This window comes from Lepeophtheirus salmonis, chromosome 2, assembly GCF_016086655.4.
Source record: "Lepeophtheirus salmonis chromosome 2, UVic_Lsal_1.4, whole genome shotgun sequence".
Lineage (NCBI taxonomy): Eukaryota > Metazoa > Arthropoda > Copepoda > Siphonostomatoida > Caligidae > Lepeophtheirus > Lepeophtheirus salmonis.
The window spans coordinates 33,452,657-33,463,881 of NC_052132.2; positions in this window are offsets into that span (position 1 = coordinate 33,452,657).

The following is an 11,225-nucleotide window of genomic DNA, read 5'->3' on the forward strand; positions in this document are numbered from 1 at the left end:
GAAGCTTGAGAGATCCAAGAAAATCATCACATGGATCAAGGCAAATGGTTTGGACAAAGAAGGGACAAGAAGATCTTCATAGTTGATCAACTGCCAGAATGGTATGGCCCCCTTCCACACCAGATTTGAATCCACTTAACTTTTTTATATGGGGCACTTTGTAGTGGGGAATCAACAGGATCTCACACCTAAATGTGATCTAACTAAAGTCCTCTAAAATGGCTGCATGAGACAACCAACTTATCAGATGAGTTTATCATCAACTCCTGCATGGGCTTCTAGCAACGTGTAAAGTCTTTGATTGATAATGAAGGTATTCATTGAGTGAAAAAAGTTTTGCAAAAACTTTATCTGCAAGTTTTGTTTAAATTATTTTTTTGCAAATTAATGAAAATCTAAAATTATTGATGTATTTCTAAATCCATCTCTCGAATCCACATTTTTCTACCCTACCCTGTATGGATTAGCTGGAATGACGTGTTGTCATGATGAAGGAGCAAAATTTAAACTCTCACAACAAGGCTGTTGGTTGTTAGAGGATGGCAAGACAAAAAAAGAAGTTGCCAGGTATATGGGAGTATCTGTAATTACTTTGAAAAAGTGTTGGGCTAAACACAAGACTGTTTAGGAACTCCAAAACAAACCTGTAGAGGGAAAAATAATAAATTTTCAAGAAACAATCACCATTGCAAAATCCCTTAGTAATAAAATCAATCTACAAGGAAATTATCCTCAAAAATCAAGGTGAATGCTCGTCAGGTGTTGTATAAAGCTTTGAGAAAATACTTAAAAGAATATCTCAAGTATCTTCCTTACAAGCCCCAGATCTACCCAAAATTAATCCAAATTCAAAAGGAAAAACACCTAAAATTATAAAAAGGGAGAAGACATTGGGCATTTTGGAGTGGAGGAAAGTTTTATTTTCTGATTAGTCGCCATTACGGTTGAATGATCGAGTATGGGTTTGTAGTAAGTAAGACGTTGAGTTCACTCAAACTATGAAATTTAAAATTTAAATCTTATTATGGGGACTTATGAGATACATAGGACTGAGTAAATTGCATATTGCCCTATGGTGGCAAACTGTTACAGCCAAAATCTTTGTTGAGAACATTCTAGAGAAGTCTCCTCGCCCATAGTACGAAGGAAGATAGAAATTTGATCAACTTTGTAAAGGAAACTTTTACCTGACATGTACAAGGATACTTTTAAGCAGGATATGGCTCCTGTTAATCACTAATAATTGGAACAGGATTAGCTTCGAACGACTTTGGAGTAATTTTGGCCAAATTAATCATTACATTATTTTTTTTAAGGCTATGAACTCGTATCTTTGAATAAAGGCATCAGTGACAAATCTTGGATTAAAAATTTTAAATTGGTCTAGTTAAAAGAAAAGTCCAAATATTTTAGATAATTTAATTTAATGAATGTCAGAGCGTATAAAAAAGTGTTTAAAACTCAAGAGTGTTTACATAAGCAATTAATTCATCGGTTATTTTAAGCCTTTACTGAATCATTTATTATTTCTTAAGGTATCATCATCTTAATATACATGTACATGGAATTTTACGGCTGTACTAATTCTGTCTATTTTATCATGTCTACCTACTTTCACTCTTAACTAAAGCTAGAGTTCAGCAAGATAGCTTATTTTTTATAATGTGTACCACTCAAGCTGTAGACGTAGTAAGGTAGTGTGGTATCATTTAATAGAGGCGAGACTCTAAGGTTTTCTACACAGTCAATTACTATGATACATTGGAGTAGTAAGCAACACCCTTTTACTGTCGAATTAATTCCTTAACTATTAAATAAAATAAGTTTTGAATAATATTGGGCATATTTTTGTATTGCAACACTATCCTTTTTAACCCTCTTATTGAAAAGTATTTGAAAGAGACACAACGACATGAAAAAAACATTGGTATCAAAATACCAATGTTTTATGAATGGGCAATAAAGACAGTCATCTTTGATATGATTTTCAAAACTGTCCATGAATAATAAAGCCTTACTATGACTATGAATTAAAAAACAGCTTATTTTGTGTTGTTGCACCTTGTACAAAGCCAAGCGGCTAAATGACGAGTACGTATTTCATCTTTATCCAAATAATTTGTTTGTCCATTAGAGGGCACTGAGTGTAGCATGAATTATTCTATAAATAACATTGCAATCTGCCTAAATTCAGCCTTTTTATTGAATTCAAAAATGAATTCGGCAAAGCAAAGGGAAAATCCTTTGTTTTCAAAGTTTTATACAGTATATATATACAACCCCCTTAGCTTAACATTTTTGCCACAAAACAGAGCATATCATTACGACCCCTCCTAATGAGAATCCATTGTCGTCTCATAAATAAATTAGTATTTCATTTCTCGAGAAACCTTCTAATAAATATAAAGTAGCTGAGTAAATATCAAATTGCAAGTAAGATACATACAGCTGTCACCTTTGTATCTAATAAGATACAGCATTAATTATTGTTTCACCTTTATTGTCAGACTTTTTTACTTACCTGACATTTATATATGCAATAACATACAATATATACAACAATTTACTCGTATATTTTAAGTGCATGTAATGGGAAGACCTTATTCATTTAAGGGCCCCTCCATGATATTTTTTCGGTGATTATTCTTACTAAATATAAGGGTTTAATTTATTAAAAGAAGCCATGCATAACGTTGATATGATCTCATATGGGCTTAGCAAAATATAATAAGATTAAAAGTACTTTCATTTGATTCTGTTGACTCTGCCTAGTTACATACTTATACTCCACTTAAATACTTGCTTTATATGCCCTATATAAAATTTCCCCGATTAAAAAAAAATAACTAAGGCCCTGCCATTTAAAAGTTATCATTTGGTTTAAAACAAAATAAGCGTTTGGGAGTTGCGTAACAGTTCTAAGACCTGCAATATCAATACTTCTAAGATTATATTTACTAGAACGTCAGACCTTTGAAAATACATTGAAACTCCGTTATGGATTCATTATTTTAAATAGCTTGAGAGAAGGGCAATCAATTACCATATAAAGGAAAGCTTGAGGGTTCGGACAAATGTTTTACTATCTTCATCAGAAAAATAAAGAAGGCATAGAAACCTTTTAGGTACTTTGGAAGTAAATGCGATCTTTTTTCTGGAGAAAAACGTAAATCCGGCTTTGGTTGGATCAATAACAAGACGAGCGATTGTGAGACGCTCTGCCAATATTTAAAGCCATTGGCGAACTTTTACATGGGCATTCTGTTTTTAATAACTTGAAGAAAGATGATTTCTAACCCTTTTATTCTACAAAAAAAAAAGGAGAAGATTACTAACATGTTGCCGAATACCTCCTTGATGGAGTCCATCAGGCTGGCCGTGGTGCTATAGGAATGTCGAGAGACATAGCCCCAGACAGGATTAAGGTCGGGAGAGTTAAGAGGCCACAAATCCTTGGTTACGACGTCATAACAGTTCTCGGTTAACCACTGCATGGAGATTTTGGACAGATGGCAGGGTGCTGAGTCCTGTTGCCACACCCACGGCCTGTCTCCGGCCTTCATGGACCTGGTAGGGTCATCCTCAACCATCTGCTTCACCTTGCTGACAAAGTAGGTGTCCCTGACCTTCCTGTCGGCGCCCTCCTCCTTGGGTGCCCTCTTTATGGTGGCATCAACATCCCAGGTGTCCTCGAGCTTGTTACGGATTCGCTGAACACTCCGTAAATTCACTCCTAAGGTTAAAGCAATCGTTGAATTGGAGATTTCACCTCCATTATTAACCAATGCCATGACTACGGCGGACCTCGAAAGCTCCTCGTTCCACTTATAGCTCTTTATCCCCTCATATGATGACGGCATGATGATAACTGAACTAAGTATCGTCAGCTGACAAGAATAGCTTTCCTATTTGGTAACCGGTTTTTTATTTGATAATGTCGTCTTCAAGTTATCAAGGCTTAAAGTAGGCGACAACTTGATCCCCGCTCCCTGTATATACAAATATTGTTTTGAAGAATGCATTTGTGCTAACTATTAAATTGAAATAAAGATAAACCTTGTTTGCGAAAATAAAATAATAATTGTAATAATGACAATTTGAAATAACATTTGGGAGCAGAGAGCAGGTTAGTTGTAAGAAATAAACAGAAATACCACTTTGTATCTTTGGTATAATTATTCAAATGTCGATTCTAAATTATACTCTGATTCCATTCATGGTGTGGTTTCTTAATACTTAAAAGTAAAAAAAAATGGTTTTATTCCTCTGTGACATTTCAGTTCCCCTTCACCCACCCCATCATATTTACATATGTGAAGGCAGTCATGCAATATTTGTTGAAGTCCTGGGCATGCCCTCAATTTTGTTTTGGTTCCTCTGTTTCATTCGAACAACTGTTTTTTATTGATAAAAATGAACAATATACATTAACTGATGGAAATAATTTAATCGAAGACACCAACTCCCTTAGGGTAGAATAAAAAACGGAGCGCTTGAAGCAATTTAAGTATTCTTCATGAACGGATATGAAAGAAATTGAATGAGTCACCGCTTCAAGGATACAAAAAAAATGAATAAATTTATTTATCAGAGTAGTGCTACCAACTGTAATCTTTCTTTCTTTCCTTCAATTTAATCAGGTTTCCTCATTTTTTGCATTTGTATCAATATGTTACCTTGTTAAGAAAAATATTGTACATTTTGTTGTTGTCTGTCGATGTTTTGGATTCTTTTTCGCCTAATCAATTTTCTAAACGAGGATTAGTTAACATAGAAATCGTTTCTTTAAACTTTTAGCTATTATCAACAATTACAGAGATCAACATAGAATTTTCCTTATAAATTATTTCGGGTATATAAATTTATTTTTGTATCTAGCGTCTTTAAGATGAAGCTAATTTTGTTCTTTATAAGTATCCCTAATTATTTATGGTAAAACAATAAATTCATAAAGCCTCCTTATATTAAAAAAAAAAAATAGATTTACGAGTCTCAAAATTTGTACACATATCCTTTTGTTATTCTTCTAAAACATATAAAATATACTTTCTTCTGCATAATGGTAAGAACATCCTTACCCACTCCTTATTTTGTCCATTTAAGAGAGATATATGACAATATGGAGATACTTCTAAAAGCAATTAAATACGACAGTTATTTATGGGAAATCTGTGGATATCTCAAAGTTGTATGAATGTTTATGGGTATACAATCAAGATAAACATATATATTTTTTGTATTCTATGTCGGTGGGACAGTTTTGCCACTATGGAACATACACGTAAAGTAACTTGGATCTTAGATCTACCTATATGCAATAGGAATAAGAAACACTTTGAAGTAGATTTTGTATACTTAAATAATTCAAATTTAATATTGGCAAAATCAAATACTGCTTCATATCTTTTCAGCCATCCATGTATACAAAAAATAGTTGCCTCTTTTAATCTATGATATTTTGGCTACTAGTGAGACGCTTGACATCGGTAATTGATTTTTCGATGATGGCTTCCCTCGACTTTAACAGAGAAGTAGTTCCATAAATTGAATTTTATTTTTGGGATGACAAGGGGGATTATTTATTATCTATGTAATATTCATAGTTTTTCAAAATCCATTTTGATTTTTTTTAAATCAATCGACAACCTTCATCCTTTTAAAAAAATAATGATCAATTAATTTAATTAGTCATAAATTTATCTAAGGAGAGATACAAGGCCTTAGATATACCGTAGGCAATACTGTAAAATATTTAGGATGACAACCAAGTGGAAGGGGCATCCGGCAGGGTGGGCTGAAGGGACTTTAGTCCCCCCAAAAATTATCTAAATTTCCAAATAGAATCAATTCTTAAATAAAAATATCAAATAAATAAAAATTCTAATTTTTGTAAATAGTTATGGATTTTTGAATTTTTTTCTTGAACAGCTCTGTGGATTTAAGTAACCTTATTAAAAATTTAATTTTTTCTGTATAGCTATGATTTTTGAATTTTTTTTTCCAAAAAATTACAAATTTGAAATTTTTTATTAAAATTTAACTTGTTTAAAATATTGAACTAAAGGATCTAAATTTTCAATTTTTTTTGTGAACAGCTGTGGATTTTTGAATTTTTTTCCAAAAAATTCCATATTTTAATTAAATTTTTGAATTTTTTTTTCAAACAAAAATTGGACGCCCCGTAATCGATACAGCTTAAGATTTTACAAATGTTGCCACATTGATTAGAACCAACTATGGGAAGTTTCTCATCTAAAGGGGGACATGCTCTGGTGGAAAATGTCCGTTTGTTACCTCTTCAAAGACAAAGAGATTTAAAAAAATTGCAAAATTTTGAAAAAAAATCATAATTTCTTTACATTAGCTGCTCCTAAAAAAAAAGTTCAGTACAAAGAGGTTTGTTGCACTGTTTGTAATTAATTTTTTTACCTCTTCTTCCCCTTAATAGTTCATCAATATATGAAAATAAGTAAATTTATTTACTTAAACAAGAAGTAATTATCTGAAATACAAATAATGATCATATTACAAATTTGTTTATAGTTTATCCAATATATTTACTAGATGATCCATTGAAATCTCAACACTTACTAATTCAATGATTAATGTAGTTCCAGGTATTGAAATTAATTCATATTTCGGAGTATTAAAGTATAACCAATAGGTTACAAAACAAAACAAATCTGAGCTCTGTAGCTTAAATAAAAGTCGAGAAAATGACACTTGAACGTGATTTCCCTTCGCTTACCCGAAGCAGTTGGTCGTCTGTAGGACTTGCGTCTACGCTGTCAGCAAGTTTGCAACTTTGGAGAGGAAGAAGGCTCTATCAAGAATGCCAAACTGAATCCGGGTGAGTTAAAGAAAACAACCTATCTATCCCATGAATCCCCATGCAAGAGATCTCGGATTTCACACCAGACTGTCTAAAGAGCTACCAAACAAATGGATGGGAAGATCCTTGTGAGGGTAAAGAGACCACTTTATACAGCAGCAATGAAAATATCCCATCTCCTTCGTTGCACAACTCTTTTTAATGAGTATTTTGATTCCTATTGAACTCTTTTTTGACCCTTTTTCACTCTATAGCCCTGATGGCAACAGGTCTGGGTGCGTGTATATATATATATATATTAAAGGGGGATAGGGGCAGGATATGATTAATTTTTATCGTATTGTTTTTATGAGAATCATTTGTTATTGTGACTAGTGAAGTGTCGAATCGACTCAACTTGAGTCGATTTAAAAACTGAGTCGACTTCATATTTTATAGAGACGTTTAAGTTATATTTACCATTAAACCACAACAAAGTTTTGAGCTTAATGGCTCCGTCCTTTCTATGTGATTTTCTAAGGAAACTCAATTTTAAATTGTATTACTTGAATTTTTAAAGAGATACATATTCCGTAGTTTTAGTAATAAATTAGACGATCTCAAAATTTTAAATATTCTCTAAAATATTTAATTTAGTAAAAATCAGTGAATGAGCATTGATCATACGTAGCTCCTTAATGTTTTCTTCTTTATCTTTTCCTATTTATCGATTCAAGATTATCCTTAACGACTCGACTCGGTTTGACTCGACTCAAGGAGAAGCAACATTAATTGAGACTGCCTCATAAAGACGACTTCAGCTACAGGTATGAATGTTGATCCTATAGAGAAATAACTACTTAGAGAAAAGAAAGGCATTTTAGTTCGTCATGGTAGAATAAAATCTTAAATCTACTGCAATGATTATCAGCTATGGCAACGGGTAAAAACAGAGATACAGTCATCCTTGACATAGAAGTTTTGTTATTGATACAAGCTAGCTTAGTGTTAGCAACAGGATGTGAGGGTCTATTCAACCTATTTTTTTTCTTATGAGATAAATTTCTGTGACTGAACCCTCCGGTCCAGGTAAGAAATTCAACTCGTTTGTTAAGATTATGTAATGTATCTGGGAATAGATTTTAATTTGAACGTTAGCTAGAAAAAATAAGTTGATTGATGAACTTTATATTAAACCATCAGAGTTGAATATCATTTCTCTAGTAGGAATTGACGATTATTCTTAGCCCGTTCACTTAAGTGTGATGTCATGATATCCTGTATTTGCTCAACTATTCGAGTATCTTATCAACTCTAAAGAGAATAATAATGTATTTTTTACTTTATCTAATATAAACAGTTTCCATTATGATCGGTACCCAACAGTGTGTTCATTTGATTTTGAAAATCCACATTCATGGATTTATGTTTTTGTAGCTAATTTTAATTTTTTCAACCGAAAATCCTTCCACGATATTAAGGCAATAAAAAAAGAAAAATTGAATTTACTCCTTTCAACTCCCCTACTCTATGCAAGTATTTCTTTCTCTGTGGTAAGTCCTTATTTAGAGCAAATTAACAAGCAATGAGAAGGAAAAAGGATTGATTATATTTTTATATAAAAAATGCCTTAATTAAAAAAAGGATTAACAATTATAGTTGTTTTGCAAGGTGTTTAAAAAAACCTTCAGGATTTTTACAACTAAGGGTTTTTTTTATTTTCAAAACTAAATATACTTGAATGTATACAAAAAGGTGCACACTCTTACAGCATGATACATGAACAAATAATAAGTTGGAAGCAATTAATTCCATACTGTGCAATCAGGAGAATCAATCAATACAGTTCTCTTATTCTGGATCACCTTGTATTGTAGATGTATTGAACATGGAACGTAGAAAGTAAGTACATATATTATAGTCGCATTAACTTTGACGTCATTTTTATAAGTATTTTATGTATGTAGTTATTCAAGTAAGAAATATTGTAATATCAGTTTAGGAGCCCAGTTTTTCTGATAATATAACCTATGATAAAGGAGAAAAACAGAGACTAGTTTTGGATTCTGAAATCAAATTCAATCATTACCTTTAATTCATATGAAGAAAATTTGTGTTCCTACGTGTAATCTGTGAGTCATTTAATTTTTTGATTAGACATTAATTCTAGACCACCCTGTAAATGTCATGTACACGTTGTAACTTGTAAAAACAGCAATTAGTGTCGGTACTAATCTAGGAAAATAATTTCGTCTAGTATATTTTGTCAATACTTAAAAAAAAGTAAAACAGATCCATTAAGACTTTTTTTTTTACTTTTAAATTATTGAGTTATACATAATAGAATAAATTATTTGTATTTGCTATAACAAATTATGATAAAAACTGGAATAAATTTTTGCAAGATATTTGAAATGTTCTTAGTACAAATCATATTTCATTTAATACTTAATATTGATCTTTTTTAGGAACAATACATGAACTAACAGTTGTAATGAACACGATTCTAAGGAGTGAGTTGAATAGTTTAAGACCGATACAACACTACATAATTTTATTTTGATCTATTTTAATGACAAAATTTATTAAATATTTACAACTGATAGAAATTTGAATAATTATTGAATGTATCACAGAGGGCTTATCAATTAGTACTGATAGGAAAATGAGCGCATTCGACTAGTAAAACTTTACTACTCTACTCAATGACATCAACATATGGTATGGTAGCCATGGAAGTCAGCTGATTTACTATGAATGTAAGGCTGCTAATTTGAAAAAGGTTTTGTATGAGAGAATCTTAGCTGTCGTGACGTCTCATTAGATCATCTTCAATCAGCTTAGACGAGAGAGGTTGCGGAGAAGGACATTGACAATAATTAATCAAATGGCAATCCTCAATTTCACTCAGAGTCCAACAAGGACTTGCAATTATAATTCTGCAAAAAATCACCAGGGTTACTCTCTGTCTTTTATATGCACACACAAATGTTCAATCAAGTATTGAATATAATTGAATGTAGTAGAAAGGGAAGTACAAACTCCAAAAAAACGGCCGAGCTAAAAAATACAACGGATTTTCATCACATTATTCATGATGTATGCAATTTTTTGTTCCCTTTGCAAAACTCATCTTCTTAATTTAGTTAAAAGGGTAAATTCGTGGAGATTGTATGGTTAGTTATGGAGATATTTTAAGTTTACTCGACGCCCTTAGCGGAAAGAAAAGTAGAAGGGTAGGCAACTCCATTTTGACAAATATTGTTTATACATATTGTGTATTAATTTGTAGTAAAAATGGAAGTTGACCCCCTCTGGAATTAATCAATAATGATAACAGGTTATGAAAAGAAAATACCCTTTTCAGATAGTCAACTAAAAAATAACAAAAAACAAGCAAGCTAAAAAATGCTAACAATTTGTATCAATGGTCATACATGCTCCTACTAAAAACAAAGTGGGGAATTACAACAGATTTGTGGACGAATTTTAGTTTTAAGGTTTCCCTTCACGCGTAAAAATCCGTGTATTTTCAAAATTTTGTACCAATAAATAATTTTCATTTTAAAAAGGTCAAATATTACACACATAAAAATATATCAAATATTTAATGCAATTGAGACCATTACATTTGACATGTTACAAGTATTTTGTCTATAAATTATGCATTTAATATGTTTTATCTCATTGTTTTCCTTTGCAATTTGTATCATTTAGTTAACCAACTTACAACTTTTTTATAAAAGTTTGCAAGTTGTGCCCAAGATATATAACATATAAATATACAGATCTTATCTAGTGGTGCACTTAATTTGAAATTATGAATAAATTGGAAATTTATTAGTCGATTGTCTTCAAACTCTGCAAAAGATAGGTTTTGTGACTAAAGATTCCTTATTCAAAGTTACGACTCAATTAAAAACAAAACAAATGAATTGACGTAGCTCATGAACAACGCGCCCGGGAGAAATTATTCTCTTGAACTCTTGATAAGAAAGTGCTACATTGGGCCAGGGAAAAGTTCGGGGAGAACTTTGTTTTAACTCAAGACGGAGCTTCGTGGCATTGCCCCACCAAGACCCATGCCTTCCTGAGAGACAACTTTACCTACATTTGATACCTGAACATGGGGCCTCCCTCCTTTCCAGACGAAAATCCCTTGACCTACTCAAAGCACTTCAGGAGGAAAGGGTGTGTTCTATTCCTCTCAGGAGTGCCAGTCTCTAGAGGTTTCCATCAAGAAGGATTGGAACCAGTTTGAATCTGACTACATACTCCAGCCCTGCAATGAACTTAGACCTCGTATTGAGGTATTTATTAGAGCTGTGGGCTCATTTATGGAATAAAAGTTGTGTCCAACACTATTTTCAGATGATTTTGTTAAATAAATATCCTCACAAAACCTCTCATTTAA